We start from the raw sequence: 22,295 nt of genomic DNA, 5'->3' as shown, positions 1-22,295 counted from the left end.
GCTATATAATATTTTTCTGTTGAACATTTATAATACATAGTAATAATCTTGCACTAAGTAGTTTAGGATTTGTTACTTGGGCCTGCCTTTAGTCAGCAAGTCTAAAATATTACTTACATTGTTTTATAATACTTCCTTCAATCATTTATTAGATATTTTTTAATTTATCACAGTTGTCTCTGAAAAATTACTAACATTAGGAAGTATAGTTAAAAAGAGAAAATCATCAAGCATTTATTTATTTTAAGTTACTATCCACATTAAAGAAAGAAAGAAGTGGAGGGTGGGAGGTGGCTCACCTAGTAAAGTACACACTTTCCCATTCATGAGGACCTGGGGTTCTATTCCCTTGCTACTACATGGGAGTACCACACACAGTAATCAGGGGAAGATCCATAAATGGTGGAGTGGCTTATGGTTTCTCTCCTCTCTCTGCCTCTCACCCTCTATCTAGACAAAAGTAAAACTGAAAAAAAAAAAAAGTCTACCAGGAGAGGTGGAATTATGCAGGTATGAAGCCTCAAAGAAGCCCTCATGGAAAAAAGAGAGGGAAAGAGAGACAGAGACAGAGAAATTCAGACACACAGAGAGAGAATGAAGTAAGAGTTACTTTTATTAGTAGGGTATAACTTAATGTAATCAGGACCCCAGTCACCATACTGACGTTTATCCGCTGCTCAGCACTGGACATTAACTCCTTAACTAACATTATTAAAAAATTGTGATTACTGGTCTCCTTTTATAGTTAAAAACAAAGAAACAGACCTTGATACCCAGCTTCAAAGAAATGGTATACAGTACAATCAGAATTCCAATCTAGACTGTCCTAACCCAAGCTCTAGCTCTTTAACAGCTATGGTATAGCTTTAATCCAAATTACTGTATAAGAATTTCCAGAGGGGGCCAGGGGGTAGCACAGAGGGTTAAGCACACATGATGCAAAGCACAATTACAGGCGTAAGGATCCAGGTTCGAGCCCCTGGCTCCCCACCTGCGGGGGTTCAGGGTCGCTTCATAGGCGGTGAAGCAGGTCTGCAGGTGTCTATCTTTCTCTCCCCTGTCTTCCCCTCCCCTCTCCATTTCTCTCTGTCCTATCCTGCAAGAACAACAGCAATAATAATAACCACAACAACAAGGGCAACAAAAGGGAAAAAATAGCCTTCAGGAGCAGTGGATTCATAGTGCAAGTACTGAGCCCCAGCAATAACCCTGGATAATAAAATAAATAAATAAATAAAAATTTAAAAATTCCAGAAATAAATGACTTGATAAGTTGTAAAAAAAAATCTCATCTAACCTACTGTACAATATTAGCCCCATACTAATAACTTAATAGTCATTTTTATTTGCTTCACCCAAGACCAGCTAGAAGGTGAAGCTCCCCTACCTAAAACTCTTTTCACTTTATGGTTTAAGAAGGGCAGTGTCATCACTCAGGATTTCTGCTCACTGAAATGCATTGTGACAATTCAAGAGAAGGGAAGTCTAAGATTCTAAAATCTTCTGAGGCAATCTTGTTTTGGAACTTTCAGAGATGCCTTTATGGCCTAGAAAGTTAACATTAAAAACGTGAAACTCTTACCCAATTTTGAATGTTGAAACAGTAACTTAGCATTCTTAGTCACTTTTTATTTTTCTTTGCCTCTAGCAGACAGGGCATGCACCCACAATACATGCTGACAGATACATGTGAGAGCAGCTTACTTCTGCTGAACGTTGTGCTAGGCTGTTTCTGTGACTCTTTCTCACAGGAAGTGCTTTTTCCAAAATTTATGAATCTATATCTGTTCTATATATATTAACATATAAGCAAGCATTGAATATCAATGTTAAGGGCAGGGGTAGATAGCATAATGGTTATACAAACAGACTCACATGCCTGAGGCTCCAAAGTCCAAGGTTCAATCCCCTGTACCACCATAAGCCAGAGCTGAGCAGTGCAGTGCTCTGGTAAAAAGAAAGAAAGAAAGAAAGAAAGAAAGAAAGAAAGAAAGAAAGAAAGAAAGAAAGAAAGAAAGAAAGAAAGAAAGAAAAGAAAAGAAAAAAAAAACGAAAATCAATGTTAACTTACAGTTCAAAAGTAAATACTTCTGTACCAACTGACCTGGGTACCTCCAATTTCTTTCTTTTTTAAAAATATTTATTTATTTCCTTTTTGTTGCCCTTGTTGTTTTATTGTTGTCGTCATTGTTGGATAGGACAGAGAGAAATGGAGAGAGGAAGGGAAGACAGAGAAGGGGAGAGACAGACAACTGCAGACCTGCTTCACCGCTTGTGAAGTGACTCCCCTGCAGGTGGGGAGCCAGGGGTTTGAACCGGGATCCTTATGCCAGTCCTTGCGCTTTGCACCACGTGCACTTAACCTGCTGTGCTACCACCTGACTCCCCTCCAATTTATTAAGTTACCTTTGAGATTAAAGAAAGTATAAATAACTGTAAAGGAACTGGAAGTAGCTAAATTATATTTTTGTATTAGAATTCTGTGGTAAAATATGATCTACAAAATTCTGCTAAAACTCCAATAGAACCAGGCTCTATTCAGGTAGAGTACATTTTTTAACACACATGTACACTTTATTTCCAGGAGAGTGGATTATGCAGTTGGTAATGTCAGGTTAGAACCCAGACCTTCCACCTTCTGCATCCCACAATGATTTTGGGTCCATACTCCCAGAATAGGAAAGCTATCAGGGGAGGGGATGGGATATGGAGTTCTGGTGGTGGGAACTGTGTGGAGTTGTACCCCTCTTATCCTATGGTTTTGTCAATGTTTCCTTTTTATAAATATTTTTTTTTAAAAAAAGGGTGTTTGTCTCAGGAATTGGAAATCTCTGTATTTCAACCCTTCTTTACAAATTCTCTCAAATTCCAAGGTGTTCTCATAACTTCTTTTGAGCTAATTAAAATTACTAAATGAGGAAGATACACTACTCTGAAATGACCCACTTAAGGTTACTTTTGGATGCTTTCAGAAGTCACTAAAGATACAAGAGAAGTTTAACAGCCAATTCCTGAGGGAATTAACTATGACATATACCAATTAACTTTGGAATTTTGTTAAAATATAGATTCTGAGAATTCACAGGTCTGGAGCCAGAGAACCTACATTTCCAACAAGTACCCATGTCACTGCTGCTGGTCTATGGATTGCACCACAGTTTGATCAGCATAAGATGAAGTTGCAAACAGGCTTCTTGTGTTACTCATATTTTTGTGATTTAAAAACTGTATATGTGGGGGTCGGGCGGTGGCGCAATGGGTTAAGCACACGTGCGCAAAAAGCAAGGACTGGCAGAAGGATCCGGGTTCCACCCCCCAGCTCCCCCACCTGCAGGGGAGTTGCTTCACAGGCGGCAAAGCAGGTCTGCAGGTATCTTTCTCTCTCCCTCTCTGTCTTCCCCTCCCCTCTCCATTTCTCTCTGTCCTATCCAACAATGAACAACATCAACAATAACAATAATAACCACAACAGGCTACAACAACAAGGGAAACAAAAGGTGGAAAAAAATGGCCTCCAGGAGCAGTGGATTCATGGTGCAGGCACTGAGCCCCAGCAATAACCTTAGAGGCAAAAAAAAAATACTGTATATGTAGGGGCTGGGTGGTGATGCACCTGATTGAACACACACATTACAATGTTTGAGGTCCAGGGTTTAAGCCCCAGTTCCTACCTGCATGGGGGAAGCAGTGAAGGAATACGGCAGGTGTCTATCTCTCCCTTCCCTCTCTTTAAACTTTTTGTGATTATATGGGTTACAAGACTATGGGATTACAGGGTATAACTCCATACCACACCCACCACCAAGGTTTTGTTTCCCAACCCTCCCACCTCCCAAAGATAACGACCATAGCTTTCACAAGTTTTAGAAACAGTTTGCTTACTTCTGTTTTTTTTAATACGTTCATTTGTATCAGTATCTAGGTTCCACAAGAGTAAAATTATCCAGTAGTTGTCTTTTACCTCTTTACTTATTTTTCTAAGTATAATCACCTCCAGTTCCATCCCACAACTTCTTTAGCCAGTGATCTGTTTCTGGACATTTAGGCTGCTTCCAGTCTTTTGCCATTGTGAAAAATGCAGCTATAAATATGGGTATACAATGTCTCTTTGGATAAATATCTGTACTTTGGGTAAATGCCTAGGAGTGGTATTGTTGGGTCATAAGGTAATTCCAGTTTTAATTGTTTAAGGACTCTCCACACAGTCTTACAAAGAAGACTGTTGTACCAGTTTGCATTCCCACCAATAGTATAGAAGAGTCCTTTATCTCCACAACCTCGATAACACTTGTTTCCTGTTTTGTTGATTTAAGTCATTCTCACAGTTGTGAAGTGGAATATCAATATAGCTTTAATTTGCATTTCCCTAATACTAAGTGAAGTGAAACATTTTTTTAAAGAATTTATTTATTTACTCATGAGAAAGAAAAGGGGAGAGAGAAAGAACCAGACATCATCACTCTAGCACATGTGCTGCCAGGGATTGAACTCAGGACCTCATGCTTGAGAGTCCAATGCTTTATCCACTGTGCTACCTTCCAGACCATGAGCATTTCTTCCTATGTGTTGAGGTGCCAGTTCCTCTTTAATTTTTTAAAAATTTTTATTAGTGACTTAATATTGATTTACAAAATCACAAGATAACAGGGGTACAACTCCACACTATTCCTACCACCAGAGTTCTGGATCCCCAATCCCTCCATTGTAAGCTACAGCAGTTCTCCCAAGGTTGCAGATATGAGTTAACTATTATTTCTACAACAATCTGTCTATATTTGTATATATTTGCCCCCCCTTTTTGCCTCCAGGGTTATTTCTGGGGCTCAGTGCACCATCCACTTCTCCTGGAGGCCATTTTCCCCCTTTGTTGTCCTTGTTGTTGTAGCCTTGTTGTAGTTATTATTGATGTCCTTCCTTATTGGATAGGACAGACAGAAATGGAGAGAGATGGGGAAGACAGAGAGGGAGAGAAAGACAGACACCTGCAGACATGCTTCACTGCCTGTGAAGCGACTCCCCTGCAGGTGGGGAGCCAGGGGGCTCGAACTGGGATGCTTCCACCAGTCCTTGCGCTTTGTGCCACATGTGCTTAACCTGCTGCGTTACCACCTGACCCCCAGCCCTCCCCCTTTTTAAGGTCCCATCTTATCTTCAATTCCCAGTCACACAAACACCTATGAACAGTTCTTTATAGAGGTCTGATATCAATTGTTTACCTGATATATAAATATGTACATATATATATATATATTCTCTTAGTTATAAGGTTGCCTTGTTATCCTTGTGCAATTTGCTTCTGATGTGTAGAAGCTTTGTTTTGATATAGTCTCATTTATTTATTCTTGTTTCCATTTCACATGCCAATAGACTGGAGTTTTCAAATATGTCTTTGATGTTAAGGTCCTGCAGTGTTTTGCTGACATTTTCTTCTACATTAGAGTTTCTTGTCTAATATCTAGATCTTTGATCCATCTTGATCTGATTTTGGTGCATGGTATTAGATGATGATCTAGTTTTATTTTTCTACATATGGCTGTCTAATTGTTCCAGCACCACTTTGTTGAAGAGAATTTTTCCACACTGAATAGTTCAGGGTCCATTTTTATTCTAGCACCATGCTGGTGTTTTTTTGTTTTTTTGTTTGTTTGCTTCCAGGGTTATTTCTGGGGCTCAGTGCCTGCACTATGAATCCACAGCTCCTGGAGGCCATTTTTCCCATTTTTGTTGCCTTTGATGCCCTTGTTGTTGTTATTGTTAATTATGCTGTTGTTATTGGATAGGACAGAAAGAAGTTGAAAGGGGAGGGGAAGACAGAGAGGGTAAGAGAAAGAGAGATATCTACAGACCTTTTTCACTGATTGTGAAGTGACCCCACTGCAGGTAGGGAGCTGGGGGCTTAAACTGGACCTTACGCCTGTCCTTGCGCTTCACGCTATGTGCACTTAACCTGCTGTGCTACCGCCTGGCCCCCTACACCATGCTGTTTTAATTACTATTGCTTTGTAGTATAAACTGAAGTTGGGGAGCATGATATCTCCATTTTTATTATTTTTTCTCATAAGTGCTTTGGCTATTCATAGTTTTTTTTGTGGTTTCACACAAATTCTTGGACAAGTTGTTCAATTTCACTGAAAAATATCATTGGGTGATCCAGGAGGTGGTGCAGTGGATAAAGCACTGGATTCTCAACCATGAGGCCCTGAGTTCAATCCCAGGCAGCACATGTTCCAGAGTGATGTCTGGTTCTTTCTCTCCTCCTAGCTCTCTCATGAATAAATAAATTCTTAAAAAAAAAATGTCATTGGGATCTTGGTAAGTATTGCATTATTCTTCCATCTCATGGACAAAGAATCTTCTTCCATTTCTTTGTGTCATTTTCTATCTCTTTTAGCAGTATCCTATAGTTTTCACTGTGGAGAACTCTCAGCTCCTTTGTGAGATTCCAAGGTGCCTTGCTTTGGAGGGTTTGGTTGTAAAGGGGGTTAAATTCTTCATCTCCCTTGCCTCTAACTTATCATTTGTATATAGAAATGCCGCAGATGTATGGGTGTTAATTTTCTAACCCACTACTTTTGTTTCCAGTAGTTTTCCTTACTGGAGTCTTTGGATAGTGAGTATTTTTTGCTTCCTTCTCCACTCATTCCCATAACCCTGAAATTAAAGTTTAATATGTAAAAACCAGACAGGATTACTGGGCAAGAGCAATTTTATGAGGGTATGAACTGTTACTTTACTAGTTCTATAATACCAGCTGGGAAACATCATCAAAGGAAATCAAGGCGATTCCTCTGCTGATAAGAAAACTGTAAAGAATCTTTCTAAAGCTAAAAACAGCAAGCTCAGTAATGCAAATTCACTGGTGTTCATATGAACAACAACAATCTCCCCCATTTACTATTGAGCAAGGATTGAAAGAACAGGACCAAAAGCTCAAAAGATGGAAGGTGTAAAAGAAAGTCTCTTTTCTGCTCAGCATTTTGGCAGACAACATACTGAATTTGCATTTGTCTAAGTAGTGACTTCCAAAAGCCTGAGAAAGTGAATGTGAGCTGAATATCAAGAGATAAAAGAGACTGTTCTGTTCTGAGAGACTCTGTGCTTGTGTGTGGAGAGTGGAGGTTGAGTATCAAAGAGGTGAAGACGTAGCAATGTGAAGAAAAGTTCACATATCTAAAGCTCACCCTAAGTAAAAAATGAACTCAATGTATGTTTTCTAAATAATCTTGCTGCACTAAATAGACACATTCATTGAAAAATCTTTAGTATGTCAAAGGACATTTTGCAAATAATCATTTTCTTCCTGATTTTTGCTATTCTTTTCTTCCTCTACAATCATACGTACTCATGGTCTAATTATTTCCTCATTCTCTGCTCAACTTTCTTAGGACACTCCCTTCCTCTTTTTTATCTCCCTTATACAGTCAGTATGACCAAGTCAGGTTCTCCTTCCAGCAATGAGTTTCAGTCAGTTTTACATTTTTATTATTCACATCTGCCTGGTTTCCTTGACGTTTAATATATGTTAGAGCATAATGTCTTGAGTAACTGCAGTGAATATCACCATTAAGGTAGCTTGATTAAAAGTGGCAAAGGTATGAAAACCTCATAGCAAAGTAGCCAACAGAAGTTAAAAAAGTAAAGTCCTAGTGCCTAGCAGAGTGTCTTGTACAATGGAAGTTCAATAATAAAAGTTTGCCTTAAATACTGGAAGATAGTTCACTAGAGAGAGTATCCCTTCATCACGCAAGAGAACAGGGTTTTCCAGTCCCTGGCACCACATACAGGGCACTGTGGGAAGACCCATGAATGATGGGACAGTGATATTACGTTTCTTTCTCTCTCCATAGAACTCTTTCCCTTTTCTCCTCTGTGTGTGAGTGGGGGGGGGCAGGGGGAAGGTACACCAGGAGCAGTGAAATCATGTAGGCTCAAAGCTGAAACAGACAACACACACACACACACACACACACCGAAACAGACAACAGACACACACACACACACACACACACACTGAAACAGACAACACACACACACACACACCGAAACAGACAACACACACACACACACTTTGAGTAGAATGGTGATTTAGCAAAGATACTTTTAAAAATTTAAGTTTTGGGAGTCGGGCGGTAGTGCAGCAGGATAAGCGCATGTGGTGCAAAGCACAAGGACTGGAGTAAGGATACTGGTTCGAGCCCCTTGCTCCCCACCTGCAGGGGAGTCGCTTCACAGGTGGTGAAGCAAGTCTGCAGGTGTCTATCTTTCTCTCCCCCTCTCTGTCTTCCCCTTCTCTCTCCATTTCTCTCTGTTCTATCTAACAATGACAACAACAATAATAATTACAACAACAATGAAAAACAACAAGGGCAACAAAAGGGCAAATAAGTAAATATAAAAAAATTTTAAGTTTACCTGCATATCAGATGTCAGGCTCATAAAAAAAAAGTATAGTCATGGGCTTTGGAATATAACTAAAATAGGCCTACTAACTACAAAACAGAGACCCCCCAACTCATCATCTGCACTATTTCAGCCTTTAGGTTCATGATTAGTCAATAATTTGTTTGGCTCTATATGTTAACTCTTTTTTTAGCCACCAGGTTCCAGGTGCTAACATGATGCCAACTGGACTTGCCTGGACAGACAACCCCACCAATGTATCCTGGAGCTCCGCTTCCCCAGAGCCTCGCCCCAGGGAAAGAGAGAGGCTGGGAGTATGGATCGACCTATCAATGCCCATGTTCAGCGGGGAAGCAATTACAGAAGCCAGATCTTCCACCTTCTATACACCATAATGACCCTGGGTCTATACTCCCAGAGGGATAAAGAATAGGAAAGATATCAGGGAAGGGGATGGAATACAGAGTTCTGGTGGTAGGAATTGTGTAGAGTTGTATCCCTCTTATCCTATGGTTTTTGTCAGTGTTTTTTTTTTTTTTTTATGAGAAAGATAGGAGGAGAGAAAGAACCAGACATCACTCTGGTACATGTGCTGCCGGGGATTGAACTCAGGACCTCATGCTTGAGAATACAATGTTTTATCCACTGTGCTACCTCCTGGACCACCAGTATTTCCTTTTTATAAATTTTTTTAAATTAAGTTTTCAGTTATTAAAGCATAAAAGTTGAGATCTGAGAGTATCACAGTTCAGAGCATGGCAAGACTGAATTTTCTTGAGTGGTCTGGAAGGTGGCGCAGTTGATAAAGCACTGGACTCTCAAGCGCGAAGTCCTGAGTTCAACCCTGGCAATACATGTACCAGGACATGTCTAGTTCTTTCTCACCAATTATCTTTCTCATTAATAAATAAATAAAATTTTCTTTAAAAAAAGAATGAATTCTTTGGAAGATGGAGGGGCTGTATTGTCGCTCGTATTATGATCAAATTGTTTTCCTATCAGACTATCCATTCCCCTTTTAATTTCCACAGTAATAATACATGTGAACAAAATTTAAATCCAAAATGTCTCTTTCAAAACAAGTGTGTGCTGTTAACATTATTCCAGTAATTGTCTTTAATTTTTTTTTTAATATCTTATTATTTTTTACCAGAGCACTGCTCAGCTCTGGCTTATGGTGGTGTGAGGGATTGAACCTGGGACTTTGGAGCCTCAGGCATGAGTATCTCTTTGAATAACCATTATGCTATCTATCCACACCCTCCAATAATTGTCTTTTGGTATTCTTTATCCCCCAGTCATCTGTGTGTGTGTGTGTGTGTGTGTGTGTGTAACAAAGCATGATTTTCTGCAGAGATCAAGGAAGAAAATTAAAGTGACTTGTGCTATCCTCAACATATTGATCATATCTACATGGACTGGTGGGCTCAGAAGGCAGAGCAGAAATAGGTCACGAGTCCCATGTCCCAGATGAGTGATAGTGCAGATTTGGGCACTAGAAGCTTTTGATGCTGTCTCATCTTTATTGCCAACTTCTGGAGGTACTTTAGCATGCTAGAGAAAAAAACATAATTCAAAAAAGAAAAAAGAAACTTTCCTTTTTTCCCTATGTCTCTGCCTCTCTCTTTCTCTGAAAAAAATCAGTTTGGAGTGGTGAAACCAACACACAGAAGATGAACAAACATTAACTCCAGGGGCTAGATTGAAGCTTACCCAGCAGAGCATGTATGTATAAGACCCAGGATCAAGCCCCTGGCCCCCATCTGCATGGGGGGAAGCTTCACAAGAGGTGGATCAGTGCTGTAGCTATCTCTATGTCTCTCTTTCACTTTCTATGTCTGTATCTCACTTTTTGTTAAGAAAAATGGCTGCTAGGAATGGTGGAGTCCTGTAGGCACTGAGTTCCAGTGATAAGAATAATGGCGATGGGGCTGGGTGGTGGCACACCTGGTTAAGTGCATATGTTACAAGGTTTAAGGACCCAGGTTCAAGGCCCCAGTCCCCACCTGCAGGGGGAAAGCTTCATAAGTGGTAAAGTAGGTCTTCAGGTGTGTCTCTGTCTCTCTTCTTCTCTATCTCCCCTTTCTCTCTAGATATCTGGCTGTCTCTATCAAATAAATAAAGAAAATAAAAACATTTTTAAAAAGAATAGTGGTGATAAAAACTAATGATAATAAAAACAGATATAAAAGCACTAACTCTGATGTAAAATCACCTGTCTGGTGCTTCTGCCTGACTAGAGCATTTATGCAGAAACTGAACCTCTCCAAGCCTCCATATTCTCATGAGTAAATAAGAATAACAAAAATGTCCCTAACTTATAATGAGATATTTCTAATAGACAGCCAATTGTCATGTTTCAAGTACAAATAATAAACCTGTTAGCTTTTATTGCTAGTACAAATAAAGGGCAGTTTCTGTTTTGTTTCTTTTTCTTTTTTTTTTTTTTTGCCTCCAGGATTAGTGCTGGAGCTCAGTGCCTGCACCATGAATCCACTGCTCCTGGAGGCCACTTTTCCCCCTTTTGTTGCCCTTGTTGTTGTAGCCTGTTGTGGTTATTATTGTTGCTGTTAATGTCGTTCGTTGTTGGATAGGACAGAGAGAAATGGAGAGAGGAGGGGAAGACAGAGAGGGGGAGAGAAAGATAGACACCTGCTGACCTGCTTCACCACCTGTGAAGTGACTCCCCTGCAGGTGGGGAGATGGGGCTCGCTGGTCCTTGCGCTTTGCGCCACGTGTGCTTTACCCACTGAGCTACCGCCAACCCCCCTTTCTGTCTTCTGTACATACTGATGCTTTTACAAATGGTATGTTCTTTAAGAAACACTGATTATACTTTTCTTCATAGTGTCTTTTATAGTAAATATGTTATAACATTCTTGAGAAAGATGCTCTCAATATCTGCTTGCAAAAAAGTGGTCTGCCAACTTGTGAGTGCTTTGCACTGGATAAATCCAAAATGAAAAAAGGATGCTGCAGCTGACTCTACCTGTTGGTTACCAACCTAACAGGCATGTCCTCCCATTATTCTGCTGACTTGGCAATTTTTGTCCTGCTATAGAGGATAAACTTTACTATATATAAGCTAATTACAGTTAATATTTTAATTGCCACGGCTGATGATGGAGCTAGGAGTAAACCTATGACTCAAGTGTGTCCAATAGAACTTGAGGGAATGTTAGCTGCATAAGAACCCAGCAAAAACAAAACATTTTTCTATAGCAAGAACTGGGAAGTCAACAGTATTTGACATTTATCTAGAATATCAGATTTTGAAAAAGTGCAAACTCTTCAGTCATTCTCATTAGTTTTACCACAGTATACTTTTAAATTGTCAGGGGACAATAGGTAAGTTATTAATGAAAGGTAAGTAACAAACTCTCTGAGTGACTCTCCTGTGGTAGACATTATGAGAGGACTAGCCATGAATTTGTATATCCCTTGGGAATACTACTGTATAAAGTGAAATGAATTAGGAGTGGAAATAGAAAAGAGAAAGGAGTCGGGCGGTAACACGGTGGGTTAAGCACATGTGGTGCCGCGAAGCACAAGGGCCAGCTTAAGGATCCCGGTTCAAGCCTCTGGATCCCCACCTGCAGGAGAGTCACTTCATGGGCGGTGAAGTAGGTTGGCAGGTATCTATCTATCTTTTTCTCCCCCTCTGTCTTCCCCTCCTCTCTCCATTTCTCTCTGTCCTATCTAACAATGGCGACATCAATGGAAACAACAATAACTATAACAACAATAAAAAAACAAGGGCAAAAAAAGGGAAAATAAATAAATTTAAAAAAATGAAAAGATATAACAATAGTGAAGGTGTCACTGACTAAATCACTAAAAGGAAGTAGAATTTGAGGTAACGCTGATGAAGTCTGTTTTCTTTTTTTTAAAATAATTTTTATTTATTTACTTATTCCCTTTTGTTGCCCTTGTAATTATTGATGTCGTTGTTGGATAAGACAGAGAGAAATTGAGAGAGGAAGGGAAAATGGGGGAGGGGGGAGAGAAAGCTAGACACCTGCAGACCTGCTTCACTGCCTGTGAAGTGACTCCCTTGTAGGTGGGGAGCTGGGGGCTCAAACCAGGATCCTTGTGCCGATCCTTACGCTTTGCGCCACCTGCGCTTAACCCACTGTGCTACCACCGGACTCCCTGGTGAAGTCTATTTTCAACAGCTTGAATTCAACATGATAAGATATTCCAGTGCAGACAATTGGAGAAGCAGAATAGGAAGTAACACTAACAAAGTGGATGGACTCTGTGTGAAACAAAAAGTGTGGGAGAAAAGAGGACAGAGTTAATATATGAGTGCTCTAGAATAATCTCAATTAATGTGGCAAGTGGCTTCACCATGAACTAGCTAATTGTGTGAACCTGTTAAGTCATGTAAGAGTTGTCCATTTTCCCCACCTGCAAAAGAAACAACCAGCATATCAAAAAGTTGAAAGAAATAATTGATGTGGTTAATAGAAAGCTTTTATCACAATGACTAGTTCTTACACATAGGCTTGAGGTCAGAAAGACCATGAAAGGAGGCAGAGAAGTGATAGGTTCATGCATTCATAAAATAAAAATATCTACAATATAAAAAGCATGGTGCTGAAATAGAAACAAGAGAGCAAAAAGTCTCAGTTTATATTCAGCTAACACTTGCCAATTGCTTTCTTGTATGGCATCAAGATATTCTTTCATTTATTTCACTAAAAGGATGTATTGCAAGGCGAGAGATTTAAAAGGGGGCGGCAGGTGGTGGTGCACCTAGTTAAGTGCACATATTACTGTGTACAAGGACCCAAGTTCAAGCTCCTGGTCCCCACCTACAGGGTAAGAGCTTCACAAATGTTGAATGAGGGCTGCAGGTATCTCTGTCTCTTCTCCATCTCTTCCTTCCCTCTCAATTTTTCCCTGTCTCTATCTAATAATAAGTGAATGAAGGGAGATAGCATAATGGTTATGCAAAAAATTCTCATGCCTGAAGCTCCAAAGTCTCAGGTTCAATCACCACCACCACCACCCCCACACACACCACCACCACCACAAGCCAGAGGTGATATTGTTCTGGTAATAAACAAATAAATAAATAAATAAAAATTAATTAAATTAAAGAAGGCAACTGGGCAAGTTAGAAATAAAGATTTAGAAAAAAATCATTAGACTTGTTAAAAGTAGAAATCACTAGTAATCTTTGAGAAAATAGTTTAAGTTATCCAGAATATGGTTGGGTTGGGAATGGGCGAAGAGGAACTGAGGGAGGAAGGAAATGATGGGCAATGTTTTATAGACACAAAAGGGGGTCAAGCGCAGGTTTGTGTAGATAAGTAGAGATCTGTGCTTGCCAGAAGGAAAAAGGGAAGAAGTTGTTGTAAAGGAAAAGACAAGGCCAGCTCATATTTAGTCATTTTTAAAGCCATAGCAAAGCAAGAAATACTTAAATGAAAAGAAGAAAACATCTACACATGACTTACTTCATGAATGAACAATGATTCAATGCCAATATCTTGATAGACTTGGTTTTAGAGGCACAAGAGTGGAAATGGATTTTTCTTAACTATAGTGACTTCTCAAGGTTTTAAGAGGGTAGAACTTTTTTTCTCTGCAAGTGAAAATTCCATTACCCCACATTCCATTCCAGTGGCCTGGTAGGTGGGACAGTGAATAAATCTTTGAACAAATCCTACCCCAGCATAACTGCATACATTGTATGCTGAGCTCTCTGGGAAGATAGGAGATCTATGTTCCACTATCAGGGCTAATACCTTCAAAACCACCATCCATTTTTTTCAAGAGCCAACCAAGAAAACAATAGATTTCTAAAATAATTACTTAAAAAAATACAGGAACATATCCAGGACAGAAAAGTAATAAACAAAGAACCTGACAACAATTTCATTCTTTTATTGAATCACTTCCTCTTTGTCCTTCACTAGAAAAAAGAGGCTGGCTAGTTTTCAAGTTCAGCTTCTATAAACTAACATGATTTTTAACATTATTTATTATGGGCCCACCGGTGGCACACCTGGTTAAGTGATCACATTATAGTGCTCAGGTACCCAGGTTTAAGCCTGGGTCCCTACCTGCTGGGGGAAAACTTCATCAGAGGTGAAGCAGGGTTGCAGATGTCTCTCTCCTTCTCTATCTCCCTTCCCTCTCAATTTCTCTGTCTCTACCCAATAGTAAATCAAATATATTAAATAAAAATATTTTTAAAATGTTTCAGCTAAAAGTACTTATTTGTTTTTATTTTAAACAGGAGCACTACTAAACTCTTACTTATGGTGATATAGAGGATTGAAGCTGGGACTTCAGAGCCTCAGGCAAGAAAACCTTTTTGCATAACAACTATGCTATCAACCCCACCCCACTAATATGATTTCAAAATAAAATAAAGTATATACCTTAGCAACTTTTTAAAGTTGTACCTCCTTTGCCATCTCTTGTTCAGCTTCTTTGCTTCCCCCCCCCCTTTATTCCATAGCATTTACTACCTTCTTTTTTTTTTTTTTTTTTACTTATTTATGAGAAAGATAGGAGGAGAGAGAAAGAACCAGACATCACTCTGACACATGTGGTGCCGAGGATCAAACTCGGGACCTCATGCTTGAGAGTCCAAAGCTTTATCACTCTGCCACCTCCTGGACCACACATTTTCTACCTTCTAATACACAATATACTTTACTTAGTTTGTATAAGTTCTGTCTTCTTTTTCTAGAAAGTGAAATACAAAAGGTCAAGTTTATTATTCTGTTTTGTTCACTAATGCTTGAAGTAATGTATCACAGGTAATACTGGTGTGATAAAAATGGATGACTGAATTTGTCATTTCCATTATACTATAAACAATGGCAGAAAAAGTTTCTGTCATGATTAACTTTAAGATTTTTTAAATTATTTTATGAGAGAGAAAGCAAACAGAGCTCTTCAGGTCCATCATACATGGTATTGGAGATCAACCTGGGGTCTAGTGAGTTCGTTCCACAAACACGGCTTTGACTTTTATCTATGTTCATTCTTCCAGTGTTAATGCTACTTTGTAGATATCATATCATTTCATATGGATCAGTTTTCTCAGATACTGCTGGGCTGTTGGAAAAATCAGGACATATTTTCCTGTGTTCTTCTATGCAAACATACATCATGATTTTTCCAACAACCCTATATATAGACTGCAAGTTTCTGAAGATGCCCTGCAATACTATCTCCTAATTATTTCCTATAGCTCTTGTATTTTATGTGCTGGTTAATAAAATTTAGTTAACCCTATTTTATATTCCTGGTCCCACCCTTTCCTTTTGCTGTCTCATACCAACACCATTTTTCTAAAGAGAGTCTGGCACTATTTCAGAGAAGTCATTCTCCAGATTACTTTGTAATGAAGTGGTTGAATAGACTTTGCTTATAAGTTGTTGAAATGGTAAGCAGTGTTTTTCAAATGAAATTCTTTTATGAGTGCTAAGGCAATAAAGTAGTTTAGTGATTCTACTGGCTGAACTACATTTCACTTGCTTAGAGGGAAATTCCACTAAAGAAAACTAAAGAGAACTTTATTCTTCAGAAATTTCATTTGGTGACATTTCTCATACTGAGTACAAGATTCCTCAAAGATCTCATAGAATAGATTTGGACTATTTGGATTAAGTTGATTATTTTTTAATTTTTATTGTCTTTATTTGTTTATTGGATAGACAGCCAGAAATTGAGATGGAAGGGGTTGATAGAGAGGGAGAGAGACAGAAATACACCTGCAGCCCTGCTTCACCACTTGTGAAGCTTTCCCCCTGAAGGTGGGGACCAGGGGCTCAAACCTGGGTCCTGGCACATTGTAACATGTGCTCAGCCAAGTGCACCACCACCCAGCTCCCTTTAATTTCTTCATTGGGGGATTAATGTTTTACATTTAACAGTAAATACAATAGTTTGTACATGCATAACATTTCTCAGTTTTCCACATAACAATACAACCTCCACTAGGTCCTCTGTAGCAGACCAGTAAGTCTTGAATTATTCACTGCCTCTTCCTCAAATTCTTGGTATGATATCTGATTATTTCATCATAGCCCAATTTAGTAAAGTTACCATAATTCATATTTACATGAAGGAACTCCCTAAGTAGTCTTCAACAACTTTTCTCAATTTCTGGCTCTCTAGCTAATAAATAAAGATAATAATAATAATTCAAAAAAAGATAGTGCATGAAAAGTGCTTAACAAAGTGACTAGAAAGAATTAAGTATTCAATAAACTTCATCCAGCACAGCTAATAAGTGGAAAAATTAAATGCAATGTACACACACACACACACACACACACAAAGTCACTGAGATAGGGACGTGGCTGTGGATCAGACTTGCAAGTTTGAGGCCAAAGAGGTGCAAGGTACAATCCCTAGTAGTACTATTTCAGAACTGAGCAGTACTTTGGTCTCTCTGGTAAAAATTTAACAATTACAATTTTTCAAATTCCTTTTTTTTCCCCCCCCTCCAGGGTTATTGCTGGGGCTTGGTGATGGCACTATGAATCTTGGTGGCAATTTTTTTTTCATTTTATTAGATATGACAGAGAGAAATTGAGAGGGGGAAGGAAAGGCAGAGAGGGGGAGAAAATGATAAGGTAACTGCAGACCTGCTCCACCTCTTGTGAAGGGTCCCTCCTGCAGATGGGGAGCTGGGTGCTCAAACTGGGATCCTTGCACAGGCCCTTATTCTTAGTACTTTGTGTGCTTAACCTGGTACAGCACTACCTGATCCCAAAAATTTTTAAATTTCTATGGAAGTTAGCTTTGGGAGGTAAGAGGATGGGGATATATAACTGTGGTGGTGGGTGTGGTGTGGACTCATATACTGTAATCTGACAATCTTGTTACCTATTAATCACACATAAAAAATACAAGTTGAGCACACATGTTATAATGTGCAAGGACCTGGGTTCAAGTCCCCAGTCCCCACCTACAGGGGGAAAGCTTCACAAGTAGTGAAGAAGGGCTGCAGGTGTCTCTCTGTCTCTCCCCCTCTCTATTACCCCCTTCCCTCTCGATTTCTGGTTGTTTCTATCCAATAAATAAAGATTACACCAAAAATTAAAAATCTATATATTAAATATAACAAATAGAAAAAATTAAAATTTAATCATAATGTATGTATCTGTTCATGTATTACTACTCTATGTCAAAGGGAGATTATCATTCATTACCCAGTATTACTCTGGATATAGTACTAACATTCAATTTCAAGTCAAATTAATATTCTTCTTTGACTATTGCATTGCTTTTGGAAATCCATTTTAATATTTTAAAGAACATGGTGTGGTATCTGCATTGTCATATGAACAACCAAGGTTGGAAACCTAGCATCATGGGCTATGCTGTGGCAATGTCAGAAGCATCAGGACTGTGTTGTCTTCTGCTCTCCACCATCTGAATGTCAAAGGGGGAGAAGTGTAACTGCACCTGTGTGAAGCCCCCCATTTACCCCCAGTCATATGTTAAGGAGGATATCATGTTTTTATAAAACTGCATAAAAGATCCCATATCATTGTTAAATTTTTCATGCTGTCTTTTATTTTCCAATAACTTTAATTATGTTACTATTTTGTTTAAAACTTTCACCTTGACTTATTTTATCCTTAGGGATCATAGATATAAAAGTTTTCATATTTTTTATCCCTACCTCTAAAGTTCTTGTGTCAAAAATTAGCTATCATAATTTCTTTATTAGTGGATACTAGTGTTCATTTCAAAATTATTATTCATGTCTAGAATAACCAAGCCATAACAGTTACATTCTATCTTTAAAAGGTAATTACTTTGTGGTCCAAGAGGTGGTGCAGTGAAGAAAGCAATGGAGTGGTCCAGGAGGTGGTGCAGAGGATAAAGCACTGGCCTCTCAAGCATGAGGTTCTGAGTCCAATCCCCAGCAGCACATGTACCAGAATGATGTCTGGTTCTCTCTCTCCTCCTATCTTTCCCATTAATAAATAAAATCTTTAAAACAAAATGGAAGGAAGGAAGGACTCTCAAGCATGAAAGAAAGAAAGAAAGAAAGAAAGAAAGAAAGAAAGAAAGAAAGAAAGAAAGAAAGAAAGAAAGAAAGAAAGAAAAAATGGAAGGAAGGAAGGAAGGAAGGAAGAAAGAAAAGATGGCAATGGACTCTCAAGCATGAAGGCCCAAGTTTGATTTCCAGAAACACACGTGCTAGAGTGATGCTCTGACTCTCTCTCTCTCTTTCTGCTACTTTCTATGTCACATGTAAAATAAGTAACTACATTTTTAAATTTTATTTATTCCTTTTTGTTGCCCTTGTTGTTTTATCATTGTAGTTATTATTGTTATTGTCATCGGCGTTGGATAGGACAGAGAGAAATGGAGAGAGGAGGGGAAGACAGAGAGGGGGAGAGAAAGATAGACACCTGCAGACCTGCTTCACCACTTGTGAAGAGACTCCTCTGCAGGTTGGGGAGCCAGGGGCTGGAACAGGGATCCTTAAGAGATCTCAACGTCGGGCAGTAGCACAGGGGGTTAAGGGCACGTAGCGCAAAGCACAAGGACGGCTTAAGGATCCCGGTTCAAGGCCCCGGCTCCCCAACCTGCAGGGGAGTCACTAAGCCAGAGCTGAGCCAGTGCTCTGGTAAAAAAAAAAAAAAATATATATATATATATATATATATATATATATGATTTTACTCATTTGATTTTAAACTACAAATACTTAACAACTAACTTTCATTATCACAGATTGTTTCATAACAGTATTTTCAAATAAAGTTTTATGATGGGGAGTGGGGCGGTACCACAGCAGGTTAAGCGCACATGGCACAAAGCGCAAGGACCAGCCTAAGGATCCCGGTTCGAGCCCCCGAATCCCCACCTGCAGGGTGTTAGCTTCACAGGCAGTGAAGCAGGTCGGTAGGTATCTATCTTTCTCTCCTCCTATTTGTCTTCCCCTCCTCCCTCTATCCTATCTAACAACAACATCAATAACAACAATAATAACTACAACAATAAAAACAGCAAGAGCAACAAAAGGGAAAGTAAATAAATATTTAAAAAATTGTTTAAAAAGTTTTATGATGATGGGAATAGTGCACTGCCTGCGATGATAGCCGCTAACCACATGTAGCTAGTAAGTACTTGAAATGTGGCTACTGTAGCCAACGAAATGAATTTCCAATTTGTTAGATTTCAATTTAAATAGCTTCATGGCTTGAGACTATAATGCTAGATCATATAGTTTAAGGTACTTTAAAAAAGGTAACCATGCCAAAAACATCAACAATGATTCATAAGACTAAACTTTAAAGGTTGTATCATTGCCTCAGGAATTGCCAACACATCTCTGAACATCTCAGGCAAATATTGAGGTTTTAGCAATTGTTTTTACCACTTTGTGAATCAGCTCCCACCTCCCTTCTCCTCCTCCCTACCGTCACAGTTGACCTCATAACCTCTTTTGGAAATTATTTGTGACAGAAAATGCTAAGAATAAAGAACCTAGCTGGATGTCTTAGTTCCGACTTTAGCTTCCTACGGGAGTTCAGTGACTTCTGAGGGATTAAGGCACAGACACTGATGCCAACATTTTCTCTAATGGTTTCTCATTATTCTCATTTAGTTAGGTTCTTTATCCTCTCTTTTCTTTTTTCCTGAAACAGGAATGAAAGAGAACCACAATAGGAAACAGGAACTGCTACATTTGGTTATCATGTAGCAAGGGGAAGGATGAGTGTATGCATTTGTGTGTTTCCACAGGGCCTAGGAGAGCAGCAGGAACTATATCCCCTTTTGCCTCCTGCTGTTAGACACATTTCCAAGCACTTAGAGTCCCACCACTACATAGCTAGTCACATTTAATTACTGAACTTCCTGTTAAGATCAGGGGGAAAAATTTACTCAGAGATAGTAGTCTTTCTGACACTAATCATACTTTTGTGAATGTAACTTTTTTCAATCTTTTTTTTTTATTTTCCTTTTTGTTGCCCTTGTAATTATTGTTGTTGTTGTTATTGATGTCATCATTGTTGGACAGGACAGAGAGAAATGGAGAGAGGAGGGGAAGACAGAGAGGAGGAGAGAAAGACACCTGCAGACATGCTTCACCGCCTGTGAAGCGACTCCCCTGCATGCGGTTTTAAGGCAATGAAAAGACACAAGATACTTTATAATTACATACTTCCTTGTAGTCGTATATAAAATATAGCCACAGGTTATATCTGTAAAATTTCAAATCCACAGCTCCTGGCGGTTATCTTTCTTTTTTGGATAGGACAGAGAGAAATTGAAAGAGGAGGGGAAGACAAAGAGGGGGAGAGAAAGACACTTATATATGTGCTTCACCACTTGTGAAGTGAACCCACCTCACCCCTGTAGGTGGGGAGCCAGGGGCTCGAACTGGGATCCTTGCTCTGGTCATTGTGCCTTGCAGTATGTGCGTTTAACCCAGTGCACTACCACCTAGCCCCCTATATACCTCTTCTTATTCTTATAAATAGTTCACGGATATTCATCTAGAAACTTTTTTAAATATATACCGTGGTGCCGTGGATTGAACCTGGGACTTTGGAGCCTCAAGCCATGAGTGTTTCTTTGCATAACTATATACTATCTACCCCACCCCATGTAGATACGTTAAAAAATTTTTTTTTAATATTTTTTATTTATTTGTTAATAAGAAAGACAGGAGAGAGAGAAAGAACCTGACATCACTCTGGTACATATGCTGCCAAGCACTGAACTCAGGACCTCACGTGTGACAGTCTGATTCCCTATCCAGTTCGCCACCTCCCGGACACTTATTTATTTATTTATTTATTTTCCTTTTTGTTGCCCTTGTTGTTTAACATTGTTGTGGTTACTGATGTTGTTGTTGTTGGATAGGACAAAGAGAGATGGAGAGGAGGGGAAGACAGAGAGGGGGAGAGAAAGACAGACACCTGCAGACCTGCTTCACCGCTTGTGAAGCGACTCCCCTGCAGGTGGGGAACTGGGGACTCGAACTGGGATCCTTAAGCCGGTGCTTGCGCTTTGCACCACGTGCAGTTAACCGGACTCCCAATGTAGAAACTTAAGTGCAATTAATGAACTGTGCCCACAAAGGGGTGTATTGACCTTTCTTAAAATGAATCCAACAAATTGTAAATCCATTGTATTAGTAAAAGTAAAGGCTAAAAGAATTAATGAATAAATGTCATAAAGCTCTTCAATATTAAGTAAGGAAAATTCTTACTAGACTTGTGCATGCACAGCCCTAGATTTTTCCTTATAGGAATCCCGCAAGACCAACAAGCATTCATCTAGTTTTGGATAAATAATTGTTAAAAAAAAAAAAAACAGCATTAAATCTATGTAAAGATATAGCAACACCAAAATAAACCATAAAAAATAGGGAATAGGACTGGGTGTTGGCACACCTATTTTAGCGCACACATTATAGTGTAAAAGGACCCAGGTTCAATCAGTCCCTTCCTGCATGGGGAAGCTTCAAGAGGAATAAAACAGTGCAGTACTTGTTTTTCTCTCTCTCCCCATTCCTTCTCAATTTCACTGTCTCTATCCAAAATAAATAAAATAAAAAGGAAAATATCTTTTAAAACTAGGGAAAAGAAATGATAAAGAACTCTCTTCAGTAAAAGAATGCTGACATAAAGCATATAGAAGTTGTTAGAATTTACTAATAAGTTAAAAAAATTCAACAAAATAATTGCTCTATAAAACAGGACCTCATAGTAATTAGAATATTAGTAATTAGGATATTAGAATTAATGAAAAACATGATGAGCCAAAAAGGGAATCACACATGAGCTGGCAGAAGTTGCAAGAGCTGTGTGGGAAAAGTAAAATAATCATTACAGAGATGAGGCCTGTACAAAGAAGAATTTGTAATACTGAAGAAAGTATGATAAGGGGTG

The 22,295-nt window shown here is 39.0% G+C and overlaps 1 protein-coding gene across 4 annotated transcripts in view; it reads right to left on the bottom strand.

Moving 5' to 3' along the window:
• TAOK3 (TAO kinase 3) overlaps nt 1-22,295 on the bottom strand; it is a 214,518-nt gene that overhangs the window by 132,383 nt on the left and 59,840 nt on the right. For 2 of the 4 annotated variants that reach the window (XM_060193014.1, XM_060193012.1), the window contains exon 2: nt 1,876-1,947. The exons of the other annotated variants lie outside the window; for them this stretch is intronic. The gene's annotated coding sequence lies outside the window, so the exon portion shown is untranslated. The remainder of the gene's footprint in view (nt 1-1,875; nt 1,948-22,295) is intronic. 4 annotated transcript variants of the gene reach the window in all.

This window comes from Erinaceus europaeus, chromosome 6 (assembly GCF_950295315.1).
Source record: "Erinaceus europaeus chromosome 6, mEriEur2.1, whole genome shotgun sequence".
Classification (NCBI taxonomy): domain Eukaryota; kingdom Metazoa; phylum Chordata; class Mammalia; order Eulipotyphla; family Erinaceidae; genus Erinaceus; species Erinaceus europaeus.
Note: the sequence above shows the minus strand (reverse complement) of the source record. Positions and strands in the feature narration are given on the sequence as shown.